Source organism: Mesoplodon bidens (genome assembly GCF_964165515.1).
Source record: "Mesoplodon bidens genome assembly, chromosome: 5".
Classification (NCBI taxonomy): Eukaryota; Metazoa; Chordata; class Mammalia; order Artiodactyla; family Ziphiidae; genus Mesoplodon; species Mesoplodon bidens.
This window is the reverse complement of record NC_138161.1, coordinates 54,540,847-54,559,651: the sequence shown is the minus strand read 5'-3', so window position 1 is coordinate 54,559,651 and position 18,805 is coordinate 54,540,847. Positions and strand designations below refer to the sequence as shown.

At 37.4% G+C, this 18,805-nt stretch overlaps 1 long non-coding RNA gene across 1 annotated transcript in view; it reads left to right on the top strand.

Annotated features, from left to right (window-relative positions):
• Positions 1-18,805, top strand: part of LOC308618019 — a 317,501-nt gene that overhangs the window by 172,190 nt on the left and 126,506 nt on the right. Inside the window, exon 2 of the long non-coding RNA XR_014015951.1 lies at positions 7,788-7,867. This is a non-coding gene — a long non-coding RNA (uncharacterized lncRNA). The remainder of the gene's footprint in view (positions 1-7,787; positions 7,868-18,805) is intronic.

Below are 18,805 nucleotides of genomic sequence, written 5' to 3'. Positions count from 1 at the left end.
TCCTTAGTCAGCTGTACCTAGACCGTATACCCACCTCCAGGTATGGAGGCTGTCAGTTTATCAAGACTCCTTTGTCACATTGAAAATACGACTTTTATTTTGTTAGGTTTTTCCTGGTTGTTCCACTAGGATCAAGGTCTTTTTCATCCCATACATTTTATCCAGAAGCATAAGTCTTTTTCTCTTTCTTGAAAGGTCAGCTATGTATTATATTCTATCTGATGTTTGAGCTTGAGACTTTTTAGGCCTTCTTATTTCTCCATCTTGTTGAAATACGAACAGAAACTGTAAGCTTATCTTTACATTATGACTATTAGAGGGATGATGTATTAGTGGTTTAAAACACTGATGTGTGTTAGCATTTTTTGAAGCCTATAAAAATATAGATACCTTGGTCTTATAATAGATGATTCAGATTCACTCACTTCATGGGGAAAACCCAAAGGAATATATGTTCTCCAAAGGCTCCTCAAACTTATTTTGATGCAAATAGAAGTTTGAAAAGAAAATAAATTAAATGAATGGTGCCCTGAAAGTCCGTGATATTTATCTATATTTTATCCCTAGTGCCCAGCACAGAGCTAGTGAGTGCTTGGTTTATGTTTGTTGAATGGGTGATTGCATTCATTATGGCATCTTGGTTTTCTTCCTAAATCAGATGTGAGATGATTTAGACATTTTAGACATTATTTCAGTAAGTAACACTATAGCCATATGAGCAAAGACTGAATCAATTTACTGCTTTTGAGAACGTTACCGGTGGCTTCCTTGTTGCTTAATATATTGGACACTTTTCCTTATATATTTTATTTGAGCTCACTTTAGAGTTTGACACTATTTTCTTCCTGAAATAAAAATATTTCCTTGCCTTTATTTTTTAAATTAATTAATTAATTAATTTTTTAACATCTTTATTGGAGTATAATTGCTTTACAATGGTGTGTTAGTTTCTGCTTTATAACAAAGTGAATCAGTTATACATGTACATGTGTTCCCATATCTCTTCCCTCTTGTGTCTCCCTCCCTCCCTCCCACCCTCCTTATCCCATCCTCCTTATCCCACCCCTCTAGGTGGTCACAAAGCACCGAGCTGATCTCCCTGTGTCCTTGCCTTTACTGCCACCATAATTTTCTGGTTTCTCCCTACCTGTTGGTCTCTTCATTAGAATTTATAATTCTGGTTTCCTCCTACAAAATCTAGGGCTTCTAACGTGCTTTTTTTTTTTTCTTTTTTAGGGCTTCTAACGTGCTTTTTTTTTTTCTTTTTTAGGGCTTCTAACATGCTTTTTGAAACTTACCATAGTTGCCTCAGTTATCTCAAGATGGGTACAAAAAAATTCTTATAGACAAGGAATTCGCTATCAATGCATGAGTCTGTGTGTGTGTGTGTATGCACATACACACGCATGTATTCCCTCTCAAGAATAAATATTTATTAAGTTTTCTTTACTGTGCTAGATACTGGAATACAAAGAACCTTAAGATACCACCTCTGTGCTTAAGGAGCTTGTAAATCAAATAAGTAATGATATTATTGTAATTCTGAAAGAGTTCTGAGAACACTGCCCCAAGGTATGAAACACAGGTTTGTTCCTCCTTGAAGACTTTAAATGTCCTTCTCTTCACCTTCTCTTTTTATTTTCTTGGAAATTTCTTTTAAGGACTTCACTGTCTTCAAGTATATGTACATGAGAATTTGTGATAGGAGGAGATGGGGAGAGCAGTGAGGAGGAAAGGTAAGAGGGAAGGAAGGATGGTCTCTAGGCATGTGGCTTTCTGCTTCTTTATTATAAACAAGCATGAACAGAGTAAAGATACACTATAGTATTTTAACTTTCTAAAGCATCCTTAAAACTTCCTCCAATTTTATTTTCACAACATTACATTTTACTGATGGAGAAACTGGATCAGGGTATGTCCATATGCCTACTAGACACCTCCATCCTTCAGCCCTCAAAGCACATTTCATCTACAGTATCAATTTGATCCTAACCACAGTCCTCTGATTTTGTTGCTCATAAAACAGGGAGCAGCAGTAGAATGAACCATGTTTGAAGGGGAAAATAATCCAACCCAGCTGAATATAAATCTTTGCTCATCCATTTGCTAGCTGTGTGACTTCCACTTAACCTCCATGAGCATATTTATCTATTAAATATGAATAATAATTCCTACCAACAGAGTTTTGTGGCTGACCTCATGCTTTCTAAATGTTGGTTAATTTTCCCTTTTGTCTGAATTTACTTTTGTTCCTGGAGATCAGTTCTTCCAAAGACAGGTTTTTTTGGTTTTTTTTTTTGGTTTTTTTCTTTTCATGGCAAAAGACAGTAATCTGTCTGTAATCTGCATTTGAGAAGGTAAAGACGAACTGCATCTGGCTATTACTGGTCTGGTAGAGCCGTATCCCTTTCTCTCACATGAAACAAAGTCTCAGGGAACACTTTATCCTATGCAAGATTTACTTTTTAATAGCACAGCAACACCCTAGATGGAGTAATCTCTTGAAAATAGAAAAAAAAAAAAAGAAAAGGAAAGAAAAAGAGGACCTGGAAGTTGTTATGTGCCATGTGTGTAGTTGCACAATTTCTAATCTGGTAAGAGTTCAAATGTAACAATTAATGTCACATCTCACTTCATTCAGATTAGTCTGAAGCTTATCTGCCTCAGGCAATAATAATTGGGACTCAATAAAAGATGCTAGAGCAGATGGAGATACTACAGTTTCCAATTAAACTCTTCTTTGTTAAACTTCGTATTCTTTCATGATTTACTGAACTGACTTCAGCTCTCCATCACCTACACAACCGCTGTTTGTGTTTAGCACAACCGGGCGACTTTGGTTACTTTCTTAGGTAATGAAAGGCTTTGTTTAAATAGAGAATCTCATTTTACCTTAATGAGATAGTTGTAGAAAAGATGGCATTTCCTTTTGTAGCTAGAATAAAACAAGAAGGAGAAAAAAGGCAGCTGATGTTTATTGAGCATTGGGAATGCCCTATAGGCATTTTGAATAAATATACTCTGGGGCAACGCTTTGTATGTATTGTTGCATTTAATCCTCATAACCATACTGTGAGGAAGAGGTTGTTTCTTGTTCGCTCACCATTTTGTTGATGAGAAAATGGAAACCGGCATGAGTCTGAATCAGCAAGCAGATGTGAAAAAGCAGAAAGGCTTTCCTTTCTGCTTATAAAAATCATATCATCAAGGGAAAGAAAGGTAGGAGAGATTTTACAAATGAGAATGTTGAGAATGTTAAGAATAAAAACATCTGGTTTTATTAAAAGAGGAACACAGAGCATATACATGTACATATGAAGCAAAAGAATTAATCTTTTGAAAATTCGAGGAGTCTCTTCTGCATGTGAATAGTATCACTATGTGAAACATGTAACAAACATGTGTGTATATGTCACACAGCCAGACACTGTGCTAGGCATTGGCAGTTTAGTGGTGGAAAAGACCGCCTCTATTTTTGCTTTCATATAAAAAATGAACACAAATATTCATGTAATTCCAGTTAATGCTTCCCCACTGTTCACTAAGAAGATGAGAGCTTTGTCTGCTTGAGTAGCCTGAGGTGATTAACAAGGCAGAAAGGATTCACTACTGTGGGAAATGCAAAAGAACTCTAAAAAAGAAGGTGGGAAAAAGGCAGGTGCTATCTCACCTCATAAGTCCTAGTTCCTGAAAAGGACTATGGAATAGAGTGAGAGATGGGTCAGGTGTCTCAGTATCTTGTTAAGAACAGCAGGGTCTAAAAGTGTTTAGGATTCCTCAGAAAGTGGAATTTCTTTCTGCGCAACTGTATTTGCTCCCAAGAGATTACTGTTCTTCTTGGCACTTTAATAAGGCAGTTTAGCTCGTCAATAGCAAGTAACACTTGCTAACCGTGTATTTCTTGTATTTCATGACCAGGAGACACTTAACTGTCTTAAAAACAGTGTATTTGATATGTCATTCTACATACACAGATTCAAAAATTTTGTGTTGCAACATGAATTCTCCAAATACCATAATTTGAATTAAGCCAAAAATAACTTAATCATTGATAGCTTAAGTGTAATGTTGATGTCGTATCTTTTGTTTCCAGAATTTAAAAATAGTTGGTTATATTTTCAATATACAGTGAAATATGTAAATTCAGGAGTAAACATATAATGTGAGATGTGAGTTTATGATAAAGTTTGGTGTAGAAATTAATGGACAGTCCAACAAAAGCATACCAAAAGCAAGCAGGAAAAGAGTAATAAAGGAAAAATAAAATCAGGGATTAGTCAGCATATTTGGGCAAGATATGAAGCAATATTCAAAACATTATTAGACTGTCGAGTTTATCTAATTAATAGGAATGTTGGAAAGGCTCAGATATCACAAAAATGATCACAGAGTCAGAAAAAAGGAGCTATAGGGAAAACTTTAATTAGAAATATAACAAGAGCAAACCCCTCATTACCACACCTCATATCACAGATTTGAATATAACACAGTCACATGACTCCCAAAGAAAACTTCACAATAAAATTATAAAATTTTTAGCATATAAGGTAATAGTTCTATCCCCTACATTAGCACTGAAATTGGGCTTGGAAAGAGAAAGATAAGAGCAGACTTAATAACTCTTTATAATAGTTCTTTATGTGGTGAACCAACAAATTGTGGAAGCAATGTAAGAAGATGAATGATTTGTGATAATAGCAGTGAGCTCTTCTAAAACTTAGGAAACTATTCTAATTCCAGTTCTTTGTAGCACATGGATATACCATAAAACGTGTGTGATTCCTCATTTATACATGCGGATTATACTTGGTTTATTCATTTAATAAAGCATTAGTGGGTTAAATTAACATGCTTTCAGAAATGGGATTTGAAAAAGTTACAGAGTAAAGTTTCTACCTATAAAATCATCAAATGATAGAGTGGATCAGAGAAGATGGTTGTTGTGATGCCATGAGGAGGAGGAAATTATTTTAGTTTTGACTCTAGAAAGTTAAGAGGTTCTTACCACAAGAAGTTAAGACCTCGTGCCCCTCAGAGACTTGAAATTTTGCGTTTTAGGTTTTATGGAAGTGCCATGTGTTAATTCAGTGGCTTGAATTCTAATTTAGGTTCTAAGGTGTGGGAATTCTAATAAAGGCTGCAAATGAACTTCTTATTATGCTGCCCTGCCTGGGCTATCTTACATAATAGTTTCTAGACACACCCTTCCTCTTATCTGCAAAAGTCTCTCTTATTTGCAAGAGTCTGTGGAATGAGGACTAGGATACAAATACAGTCTACTGAAAAAGTGAAAATGTGCAGTTCTCTATTATTGCTGTTAAAAGAATCCATAAATTTTCAAATGTTGTACTCTCTCTGAAGTACAACTTTCCATTTGGAAATAAATACAGATTTATTTCTTTGGGTCTTCAGGAAGCCCACAACTTAAAGTATGAACAATGAAAAGTGTTTTAGGAATATGGAAACTTAATATTATGAAAATATGTCAGTATAGTGTGAAATACTGTAATGGTATGTAATAGAATTTATATTTTTTAAATGTGTGTGTGTGTGATATCCACATTCAATTTCCTAGCCAATTTTAGAAGTGCATCTATCTCAGGTAGGGATTAAGAATGCCAGAAGAGGAAATCAAAGAGAGTGAATTAATATTCAGCTTCTGACACTATACAGATAGAAGTTTACAGAAGACAATAGACTTAAAAGCCTGGCTTTGGTAAAACAGAGGATTTTCTACATTCTTTTATTTCTTCATGAAGCATAACATGAGTGAGGCTGATAAAACTGGACTGCAGAGTTCCATTTTCAGGTGGTCCTTATCAAGCAGGGGCAGAGAGAGAGAGGGAGAGAAAAACTGCTGCTTGTCTTGGTAGTTTGTGGGGAGAGGAAGGCAGAGGAGAGGAGGGCGAGTAGATGAGGAATAAGGGCTCTTACTATCTGCCTAAATTTGAAAAAAACAAAAAAAGAGTTGACTTGATATATTCACATGGGTATGCGGGGCCTGAGTCCATTCAGGCTGGTCATGCTTCCCTGGCAAGACTGAATGGAAGCCTTTGAGCCTCTATCCCTCAGATACTTCCAGCTTGGCATGGAGTGGTTATGCATATCCTTGCTGTAAGGCAGCTAGATAGATGGTCTGCACGGCATTCTGGGATCCCAGAATTTCGCCAATGAAGTGATGAAGAGATGTTGAAATTGCTGCCAGGTAGCAGAGACCAGGGATCAAGACAGAGTGGCCACCATAGGTAAGGACTTTGAGACTGGGTGAAAAGTCCTTATGGGTCCTAGCAGCGGTGCCAGCATGTCACCCCAAAAGCCTAGTCCAGCCACCTGCCCATCAGCAGTCACCAATCTGGGGAGGGGACTACTCCATATATTCTGTATAAGAGAATATAGAGATCCAGGTGATACCTCATGGGTCTGAGGAATGAATCTCTCCATCATCCTCTCATGTGTCCTTCACCTACTTCTATGAGGACAAGGTCAAACCCCCTCACACACTCATATAAACTTGAGAGGACTAAGGGGGTAAATCTGAAAGACTGGACGTTTACCTTAAAAGACTAAATTCTGTGAAAGAGGCAAATTTTAAAAAGCCCTAATAGGAACTTGAACTTTGGAAAGACTGAATAAAGATCGTTGAAACAAGAAGAGGCAGAAATATTTTAAGTGGCCAGTTGAAAAAAAAAAAATCTTCCTACCCATGGTTAGAGGTTGTGAAAAAAATAAATGCAGATTTAAAGAATTTAAGAAGCTATTTTCTTTGTGCATCTCAATCACAGTGAGTAAATATTAAAATCTTCATAGAGTTTAGAAAAATAATGGAGTTTGAGGATTAAAATGTTGGTGTTTCTCTTGGGAAAATGATAATTTCAACCGATACAAATATTTTGAATTAAGAAAAGTTAATGACTTTACTATTGCCTCAGCGGAATTACCTCCAGAGTAGCCAACTTTGATGCAACAGAATCTGACTTGAAATAGAAAGTCCTGGTTTGAAAAATTCATTAGCATTATTACGTGTGTCACTTCAGGTAATAAGTCAATTAATTTCTCTGAGCCTCAGTTTCTTCACCCATGAAATACGTAACACTCACCTCAGGGAGTTGTGATAAATCTCTCATATATGATCATGCATATGACTTGTAGTGCAGACCCGAGCCAAAGCCAAAGCCTGCCTGCTGCCTGTTTGGTGTATGAAGTTATAGTGGGAAATGGCCTTGCCCATTTCTTTACCTGCCCTATCCATGGCTGTTTCACACTACAAAGTAAGAGTTGAGTAGCTGTGACAGACACTGTACTCTGTGAGCAGGTGCTGTTGTTTCTATCATGTTAACCCCCTTTGCTCTGAGTCCAAGCTCATATAGTTGTATTTTGGTAAATATATATATATATTTTTTAAAGCCTCATTCTGGAGAAAACTATTCTTTCATTCAAAAGTATGTTTCTCATTGTAAGTTAACCAATTGGCAACAGGTTTATAAAGCAGCCTATTCAGAATTTGGTTACATTTTCTCTCTTTGCCAAGGCCTGATCTCCCCAGCTGAGCTGATACAATTAAACTTTTGAGTCTAAAATCTAAGGACCACCTGTTCCTCTGCAGCCACAATGAGCCATTCCCTGCCCACCATCATCATTGAGATCAGGAGCCTGCTACTTTACCACACTTATCACAGGATAGCCATAAATTTTTGCCTCCTTATGTGAACATGAAATCTAAAGATAAATTACTTTCAAAAAAGACACAGTATATCTGCTTTGATATTTTTCCTTTTTCTTTTCTCCAGTGTTCATCCTCACATGGACCATCTGTCACCTGCTGCAGGGCAAAACCTACTGAGAACAACAGGCGGCTATTCCGTGAAAGGTAACCTTGGGTAGATTTGCCATGATGCTAATAATAATTTCAAATGCTAGTTTATTATTAAATGAAGCCTGATTTCTAAAAAAAAATTAGTGATATAACATCCAATGATGGGAATGTAACATGCTTGGGTTAATTATGTCACTCTTTAGGTAAAAAGTTAGTTGTTAACAGCTAACCACCTGCCATGTGTTGAAACATAAGAGGTTTTAGATTCCTTTCTGGAAATAAAACATTTTTGAAATTGAGATGCTGTAATTTTGCCAAATGCTGATGAAACCTCAATAGGTAATTATGTCAGCCTGAGAAGACTGTGATGGTGAAAATAAGATTAAAAAAAGAATTGTGGGTTTTCAGCCATAACCACCAGACAATTTTAATTTTGGAAGTGAACGTCACTGTGCTTGGGCATAGTTTAAATCTTTTCCTCCCTACCAACTGTTCCCCTCATTTGCCTGAAAACCTTCCAGTTCCCTCTCACCTTCTTTTCTCTATTTTCCTTCTTTTCTTCCTCTCTGGACTCTTCTCTGCTTCTCACCCCTCCCATGGCCACAAATGCTCTTAACAAAACTTAGAATAATATAGAAACCTGTGCTCTTTCAACAGTGATGGGAAAGCAAAGGGTTTTCTTAGTTCATCCCCTTTGCTTCTTCTTTACGCATTAAAAAAGTATCGAGCATTCCCCACAAGTCCAATTCAAGGAATCTGTTCTACAGATAGACTCTCACCAGGGTGCAAAGTTTATTATGAAAACGTTCATTGCAGCCTGAGGATGGAAAGAAAAAGAGAAGCTGAGCCCAGCAGAGAGCTGAAATGATAGGAGCAGTGGGAACAGGAGAGACCAGGAGCTGGGAGCAGCACTAAAAACGGAGCAAGGTTCAGGAACAGGGTGGGAGAGAAGAACCAGCAGCGAGGGCTCCCCCCTTCTTCTTGGTCCCCAGTGGGCTGTGTGCCAGGCAGGTATCCTTGCAGCCTGCATGGCAGTGGTAACAGACACAGCTGAGCAGTGCCAGCTGCCTTACAGGAGCCTCCCCACTGTGTGGATTCTAAAATTCTTCCACATCCAAGATTAGCCAGCGCCCTAACTGGAAGGATTGAATTGAGGGATGGGAAACTTTGGCATTTCCAAGTGGCATAGCCAGTGGGGAGAAAACTCAATCCTTAAAAATCACAGAATGAAAATGGGTCTTTACATAGAATTTGTTTTTGAATAGTGACCATTTTCTGATCATTTTATCAGTAAAAAAAAAAAACAGTCTTTTTTTCTCAGATCTTGTCAAATTTTATACCAGTGGTAGTTGTTAGTGAACACACTGCTTCTAGGAGCCGTCTTCTGTTTGTCCATACTCCAGGCTAGCATGACATAAAACATCTGACAATTTGAAATGTTCATTAAAACATTTAAAGGAATATAATTGACTGTAGTATAAACAAAACATATTAGTACATGGATAGACCAAGATATTTCTTTCTGAAGCATCATTTAAAGACAACTTAGAGACTAGAGGTTTATCAAGTACAGTAACTATTTTCACTATTGTCCAGCCCATTTCAGAAAGTCAGATTTGATGGTAAAATTTTACTCATTTTGCCTGTGAGTATTATCTCACAGGTTCCTAGTGAGGTCAAGATTAAAAGTTTGAAATAGTTTTTCAGCCACTTAATAACCTCTAAAAGAGGTCTACTATGGGTGACACATTCTTCAAAGCAGTATACTAAGACCTTGTGAAGAGGATATTATTTCGTGTGTTATGGGCTAAATTGTCCCTCCTTCCCTTTGAAATTCATATGTTGAAGCCCTAACCACCAGTACCTCAGAATGCGGCTGTATTGAGAGGGCCTTTAATGAGGCTATTGATTTTATTTATTTATTTATTTATTTATTTATTTAATTTAAAAAAAATTTTAAATTTTTTAAGTTTAAATTTTTTAAATTGAAATTTAGTTGATTTCTAATGTTGTATTTCAGGTGTACAGCAAAGTGATTCACATATATATGTATATATATACATATATATATTCTTTTTTCAGATCTTTTTTGTGTTATAGGTTATTACAAGATATTGAGTATAGTTCCCTGTGCTACATAGTAGGTTCTTGTTGTTGAGGCAGCTAATTTAAAATAAGACCATTAGGGTGAGCCTTAATCCAATCTGGCTGGTATCCTTTATAAGAGGAAATCTGGACACACGAGAGAGACATCAGGGATGCACTTGCTCAAAGAAAAGGACATGTTGGGATACAGCAAGAAAGCAGCCATCTGCAAGCCAAGGAGAGAGGCCTCAGGAGAAACCAAACCTGCCAACACTTTGATTTTGAACTTCCAGCCTCTAGAACTGTGAGAAAATACATCTCTGTTGCTTAAGCCACCCACCCAGTGTGTGGTATTTTATTATGGTAGGTGGAGCAAACTAATACAGTGTGTCACAAACAGACTTTATACAGCGTAAACTATACAAATTTCATTGTTTTAACTCAGTATCATAGCTGTAGAGAATCTCTTTTTATTTTGTTGATGAGGCATTAGTAATGAGCCCAAAGTATGCTAGAAAAGTACTGGGTACATCTGAGGGTACTTTTCATTGACAGTGTATTAATGAAAGATGCCAGAGAGAAAGAGAGCATTTGGCTGCCAAAGGTATTTATTGTAATAAACTTTGTAGGATGGGTCATGTGACATGATGAATCCTCAATTGTTTGGCCTGCAGCAAGAGAAAAACAAGTTAGGAACGGGCAGTGCCAGGACTAGGGAAACCTCAGCAGAGGGTTTGCCTGTGAGGATGGTGGCAGGAATCCGATTTGGGATCCAAGTTGATGCCGCAAATTTGTTCTCCATCTGGACTTGAATTGATATCCTGAGATTCAAATCAGGGGGTTGGGGCCCCTCAACCTGAGTTTCCCTGCAGTAGTGCCATGGAAACAGGTGAATAGGGATTGTGTGGTTTCCAGAGTGTGGGAGTCCATCTGGGTTGAAGCAGGATTCCAGCCAGCTGTTGGCAGGAGGGACAGAGGGTCCAACTCCTAGGGAAAGTAGGATTGTTCTAGAACCCTGTTACGATTGTTGAAACTGAGAAGCCAGATCCAATCCTAGTCAGAAAACTGGCATATAAATCAGGGCTTGAAACAGTTTTCCATTCGGGTGGAGAAAGCAATAGCTCTGTAGGCACAACAGCATCTTGGAACTCACACCTGTTATAGGGCTTACAGTTATTGCAGACCCTAATTCAAAATTATACAGTCAAATTTGTTCATTTGGTTCGGACATGGAGAGGACAGTATGAGAAACAACACAGGCGATCTGAAATGACATGCATGGTGGAACCTTAAGAAATGTTTTGAATGGTGCTGACAACTCAAAAGATACTGGAAGCACAAGCAAAGAAGATAATTTTTCTGGCGGGCAAGTAAAGCAGTTCAGGGATGATTACTTCACTCTTTAATTTATTAATCTATTCTTCAAAAAGTTTGTGGTGTTCTGTTGCCCTGAAGGACAAACAGCTCAACATATTCAGTTTCATAAGAATAATGCAGATGAGCAAAAAGCAAGCTAATCATCTACTTTATATAGAAAGAAAGTGTCTGAGAATGTCTTTAAATCCATAATCCTTACTCCCTATACCCCACATCAGGAGCAGCTATGGCATGTATAATTAATATAATGATAATTCTACATAATTGATAAAATGTGAAATTTGTTTATATTGTACATAAGAAGGCAGAGAAAAAAATTGCTATTTAATGAGTTGCTTTAAGAGTCTATACTGGGACTTCCCTGGTGGCGCAGTGGTTAAGAATCTGCCTGCCAAAGCAGGGGATATGGGTTTGAGCCCTGGTCCAGGAAGATCCCATGTGCTGCTGCGGAGCAACTAAACTAAGCCTGCGCGCCACAACTACTGAAGCCCGTGCACCTAGAGCCTGTGGTCCGCAACGAGAGGCCACTGTAAGGAGAGGCCTACGCAACGAAAAGTAGCCCCTGCTTGCCACTAGAGAGGGCCTGCGCGCAGCAACGTAGACTCAGTGCAGCCAAAGATAAATAAAATAAATTTATATAAAAAAAGAGGTTATACTAACACTGTAAATATCTTTTGAAATTCAGTTTTTACAAATTTTAATCTTTAATTTGTGTTATATAATATCAGATCCCATTCATGCTTTGCAAATGTGGAATTCTCTGTGGTAACTCAATTACAAACATTTCCATAGAGGTACAAAAATAAGTGATTTAGCAGATGTAACAAGTTTTCATTCATAATATGTATGTGGGTATGAATATTTATATGCAGGTATATCCATTGTGGGATTACAGTGTACTGAGAGGAATGGATTTCTGCACATCATGATAATTATCATTAGTGTGCTTTGATAATTAGTGCTTACTATTTGTCAGACATTGTATTAAATGATTTTACAAACGTTAACTCTTTTAATACTCAGAAAAATTATTTGTAGCAAATACTCTTATCCTGATTTTACAGAGAAGGAAATGGAGAGGTAACAAGTGGTTAAACTGCCTAGGGCCCTAGACTTGGAGGGTGGTGAAACTGGAATTCGGGCCAAAGTCTATCTGGTAGGCATTGATGCTCTGAACCTCTCTGCTACATTACTGTACAAATTAACTTAAGTATTCACGAATGAAACCACAGTTGTACAGTCAGTTTATACAGAAGCCGGTTGGCTTTGGGTAGAGGGAAGACCGCTGCTTCACCGTCACCATCCTTGACACTGCTTGAAACATCTGTGTCTCTTATTTCCACATGGTTGGGCAAGACTGAGGAGTTATTTTATATTTTATAAAACTTGCAGATGAATAACTTTCAATTCCAGATTTTGATGCCATGGCATCTAATATGTAGGAAAGTAGGTTATGACATTCCTTAATACTTTCTAATTATATCTAATTCAACAGCAGATAGTATGATGGAAAGAAGAGCATTTCACTATAGGCAATGCTATTTACTTCACCTCTATCTCAGTTTGCCCCATCTGCAAAATAAAGGGATGGATTCAGGTTCCTTTTATCCTTAAAACTTTTATTCTAAGCATCTAATTCATTTCTAGTCAAATTATATTTTTTAGAAATAATACAAAGCATGAAATTAATATTCACTGAGCTGTTTTTGTACTCCAGGGAGTGTAAACACATACATACACTCACAAATTTATTCACTTGTTTAGTTACCTAAGGTACTTTGTATAGTACTTTATATAGTAAAACTGCATAGCATGTGATATTCTATGCATTTTATAGAAAAAGCATATTAGGACTTAGAAGTTATTTAACTTTCTAAAGATTTCAATCATAAGATGTAAACTTGGTATTTAAAACCAAGTTTATCAAACTCCAAAGCCAATGTACTTCTGTTTAATAGCTAATCTTCAGTTTACTTGGGAAAGTAACTTGTTTAGAACACACTGTGTATTAGGTTAGGCAAGGATGTGCAGTGCAACAAATTAGAACATGCAGTAACAGTGATGTAATACTGAATTTGTTGTGTTTTTTTTTTTGGCCGCATGGCATGGCTTGTGGGATCTTAGTTCCCGGACCAGGGATAGGGATTGAACCCAGGCTCTCTGCAGTGAAAGTGCTGAGTCCTGACCACTGGACCACCAGGGAATTCCCTGTTTCTTATTCATGTGAAATTTAGCAGCAGGTCTTAAATGGTTTCAGAAGAGAGTGGGCAGAGGATATATACCCACCCTTAACTTCTGACTAGAATTTACACGTATCAATTCCATTTACATCCTGCTAGACAGACTAATCATACAGCCCTGACCTAACAGCAAGGGCAATTTGGAAACGTGGTTTTCTTGCATTTTCAGAAGGAGAAAAATGAAATGAGATTTCATGGACCCACAGCATTGGTTCTGCCTGTGCTGTATCTCCACCACTGGTCATGGTGCAGATAACTGAAGGACTGCTACATTATCTTTTATTGTTATGCTTATAGACAGGAAGAGGGTAACACAGAGCTTATGTCTTCCTGATAGTAGTATTCTTTATTTAGAAATTTCCAGAAAACTATAATATAGTGGGACATCAAAGCCTTCCTCTTGATATAGGAGTTCCACAATTGCTTTATCATGTTTCCCATCTTCATCATTTCCCTCCAGTGTCTCTCACAGGGTCCAGGTATCTGTACTCGTTGCAGGGATGTTGAAATGTGGCTGTAGTGATTATGGATGATTAATGGGTGAAGATACTAATATTTTATCACCTGCTTGAGAAGTCTCTCAATGGAGGTAAATATTTAGAAAGACACCACTGAAATTTTGAAACATTGTAACAGTGTGAGTTTTATGGTCTACTACCTTCTCTCAGTCTCAACTTAACTATATTAGAAAAGAAGGCATGTTTCATCCACAATCGTTTAAGCATTTCTGAGCAAAGGCCCGACCTTTCTGCTGAAACAGAATTCACAAATGTAGACAAACTCAGGCAGTGATGCCTAGAGCAGTTTAGATGAGAAGGATGAACAGGAACACTTCCAGTCTGTATATTCCTTGACTCAAGTGCCCTTTGCTGCTTGCCGGGGAGCTTGGGGAGGGCAAGATGACATTTTGGTGGTGCAACGTGACCTAGACCTGTGATTCTCAACCTTTCCACGTTTAAGATTCCCATTTAAATGTCAAACTTTTCAGAATCCCCAAAGACACTAGTTGTATTGTTTTGAATCAATTGCCAAAGAACTTTAAGATAATGAAGGAACTACAAAACAATGAGGAACTACAAAACAATGCTAATTCCATTGAACTCAGTAGTATTTTTAAATGCATTCATATTTTATTAAATTACAATGCATAAATTTGAAAGAGAAATGCAAGACAGATTTATGTAGTCAATCAACTATTCTTCATGCACTGTGGACTTGAAGATGCTTTGCAGTAACTCTGAGGACCACTGGTTGGGAAGCCTTGAATTTGGCTGAAGCATGGGTCCTGTGGTGCCAAATGCAGTGCTGAGCTTCACAGTAACACTGCATGTTACTTGTATATATTTGACATATACAGGTACTTTGAACAGTTTTAATTATTTAAAAGTAAACACCTAATTATGAATATTCCACATTTCAGTAGAAAGTTAGGATGTGCAGAATGTATATGTGTACATGTGTGTTTGAATATTTATCTATTCATTTGCTGTTCTAGGCAGTGAAGAAAGTGGTGAACATAAACAATAAAAGCTAAGACATATAGTGGTTAATATCTATAAAATATATATTTGTTATTATATATTTTAAAGTGTATTAGTCCTGTTATTAACTGTATTTTCCAGGTGAGGAAACCAAGACATGGAGACATTAAGCAGTGTGCCCAGGACTCTAATTCTAGTGTTTAGTTCTCAAATCTGTGCTCTTAATCTTTATGCTGCGTGGCCTTTCAAAATCGTTACTATCCTCTGTCTCATGGACCTTACATTCCATTGGGTGAAGAAGAAAATAACCAAGTAAAAAATTAAGAAACTTAATTAATGCATATACAAGTTCTGTGATAGAGTGAGTGCTGGGTACCTGTTTTCTATAGGAGTGTTTGGGAAAGCCTCATTGAAGAGATGACATTGTAATATTTAAATAAGGATATGTTCAGCTTCTCCCTTCTCAACCAGACCATCACCATCAAAGCCTCTCTTTTCTTTTTAGGGAACCAATTGCCCATACAGTGCTTGTGAAGTCATAATTTGTAGCATCTAAAGAATGATTAGATTACTGGCTCAGACATATCTTTCCAACATAATTTCATTATATATTTATCTCTTTGTATGCATAGGTAGTCTCTGGGTTGATCAACTTTGCCAACAGAGGTCCTGTATTAAAATTCTAAGGAATTGCTTTTTGCTTGTGATTTTTTTTTTTTTTTTTTTTGGCCACCACCACGTGGCATGCAGGATCCTTAGTCCCCAGACCAGGGACCGAACCCGTGCCCCCTGAAGTGGAAGCGTGGAATCTTAACCACTGGACCACCAGGGAAGTCCTTTGTTTGGGATTTTATTGCAAAATTGTATTATACTGACTCATTCGCCATTCTTTTGTTTCTATACACCACTTCTTGCAAGAACTCTGAGTATGAGTTATACTAAGAAGTTGACTTGAAAGAAAATAGTGTCTAATGAATTTACGCCAGCAGCACCTCAGGGTGACCTGCTACCTCATCCATGCTGCCCAGCTCCTTATATTTTGAATTGCTTTCACCTTGTTCCATTAACTGGAACTTTGAAAAGTAAGGTCATGAGTGTTAGGAGCATTTCAGAGGCAGGCTCCGTCTCATCTGCCCTGTTCCTCTGTATTCTTAGGTCCTTGTTTCGACCCACGAGGCCTGCTTCCCACATTTGTGGTACCCATTGGTGGCTTGTTATCTGTATGCATCCATGGCTCTACGCTGTCGGCTCACTTTTGCTCTGAAATACGTAGGAGACACACACACACACACACACACACACACACACACACACACACACACACACACACACACACACACACACACACACACACACACACACACACACACACACACACACACACACACACACACACACACACACACACACACACACACACACACACACACACACACGCCTCTAACCTTTGTGGAGAATGTGAAAGCTCTCTCCTCTAAGTAACTGTCCCCAGTATTTGTCTCCCCACAGAAGATCTCTGTCTCTGCTTCTATATATGTTTTGAAACACTCAAGACTCTATTCTCTTTGAAGAGTTCCCTTCCTGGTTCATCTCTTCAGCTTTCCTGACTCCTGTTAAATTTCACATGCGATTCTACATCTTTTGGGGGAGACCTAGAATGATTAAGCTGTCAGTTTGCTCCTGTGTATGATTTCAGAAAATTTTCATACATTTCCTTGGAACACATTATGGGCATTCGTTCAGTGCATTTCTCTAAGTTTTGAGGGGGTCAGAGTAGTCGATGCAGTCTTGTTACTCTCATGAATTTTTTCTATTAGCTTAATAATCAATATCCAATATTAGCCTATCTCTCCCTTTCCATATTTTTTCTTCTTTAGGAAATATCTATTGTATGCCTATTCTGTGACTTGCACCTTGCAAACTGCTGTGGATGTAGTTTTGAAAAATTCATAATCCTTTATCCTCAAGTTAATAATTTTTACACGATGAGAGAATTAATATAAAAAATTGTGTGTGTGAATATGCAACATATACATGTAATTCCCAGTAATAATAATGGCATTGTTTTATTGACTGCTTATGACGTGCCTGCGCTACTCCAAGCTTTTAACCTGTATTAATAAATTTAATTTTCATAATAACCCAATGAGCTAGGTATTTTATTATACCAAAATTTTAGATGAGAAAACTGCTGCACAAGGATTTCAGCAGCAGTTCTGGGTACCTCAGTAAGTAGAGTTGCTGGGAGCCCAGTCAAGACACACTCACTCTAGAGCTCATTTCCAGTATGTTGTATACATTAAAGTGTTCAGTGCAGTCATTAGTTTCTTAATAGCCTACTTTACCACTGCTTCCTGATTAATCTTCTAAGACAGAAGCTTACAGGTTATATTTTCCTACTTCAGTCCTTTTGGTGGCTGTCCCTACAGATTCACATGGGCCATTTAACACTCTCCATTAACCAGATACTATGATAAACATCTCATTGATGAATCAATCACATTGGTTAACCTCTGTCTTCTACATGCTCATTCCCATTTTGTACCATTTTCCAAGTGGTCTCCCTCCCACATGAGATATCTTCTTGCCTCTCCTCCAATCAGTTCAACACGTATATTTCCTTCAGTGACAGTTTGAGACCAAGCTCTTCTATTCCTTGCTAAATTCCCAAAGCAAGTATAGTTTGGAAATGTTCTAGTGTGTTGTAATACACACTACACTTTATTTTCTAGTAACTTTTGTATGTCTTTTTTAAAACAACCAGATATGATTCTTCACTGGTAGAGGTCACATATTTTACTCTTTTTTTAAACCTCCACAGTGACTAGAGTATATTTGATGATGACTGGTTCCTTCTTGATTGACAGCTTTTTGAAGAATAAGAAATTATAATCTGGTTTAAGGCATTTCTTCAATGTGGAAAGTATGTTTCCAGAAAAGAGTTAAAGATTCAGGTCAATGCTGTTAATGTAAGTGATAATTGTAGCACATGCAATATTATATAAATTATTCCCCAGAATTTTAAGACTCTCTGCCCTTTGACTACAACACAGTGTAAACGAGAGTGCTCACCTGACTTATTGGTATTACTTAAATGCTGTTTAAACACATGCATGGTTTGATCTTGTCACCCTTGGAACAGGCAGAATAGAGATAGCAGGGAGAAGAGGCAAGTGGAAGCTGCATAGGATGTTGTTTCCCCAGTAATCTTCCTGTTTCTTTTGTCCTTGATTCTGTGGAAAGGACTGCTAGAGCAGGTGGTAGGACATGCTTTTATTACTAGTCAGAATTTGAAATGGGTGAGCAGGCTTTTGATATGGTGCTTTTGGCATTCCTGCTTTTTCTCAATGGATGAACTATCTCTGTTTCAAATTCTACTTTCCTTATAACTTACAGTTTAAAATGTCTACCAAGAATCACAGAGTTAGTAGGTGTACACAAACCCCTAATAAATAATTATAGTGTATGGTATGTCACTGAGTTAGGGAAGGCTGTCTTACTTTCTGATGTAACTCATAATGAACTAGTCACTAAATATAACAATATAATAAAAGATTGGATTATATGGAATTGAACAATACTTTTAATTGTAGTCCCTAAGCATTCATACCAATTGTTGCTCACATATTTTTTGAAAATATACTGGCAAATAGCAATCATCGTATTTCATAGGAGAAGCTGCACATCAACTGCATACTTCAATTTGTAATATTTCATTCATATGGACTACAGAGAAGTTGACATTTCTATTATAGACTGTGTTTTAGAGCATTAACAGAACCATAATAATTGGCCACCAGACAAAATCT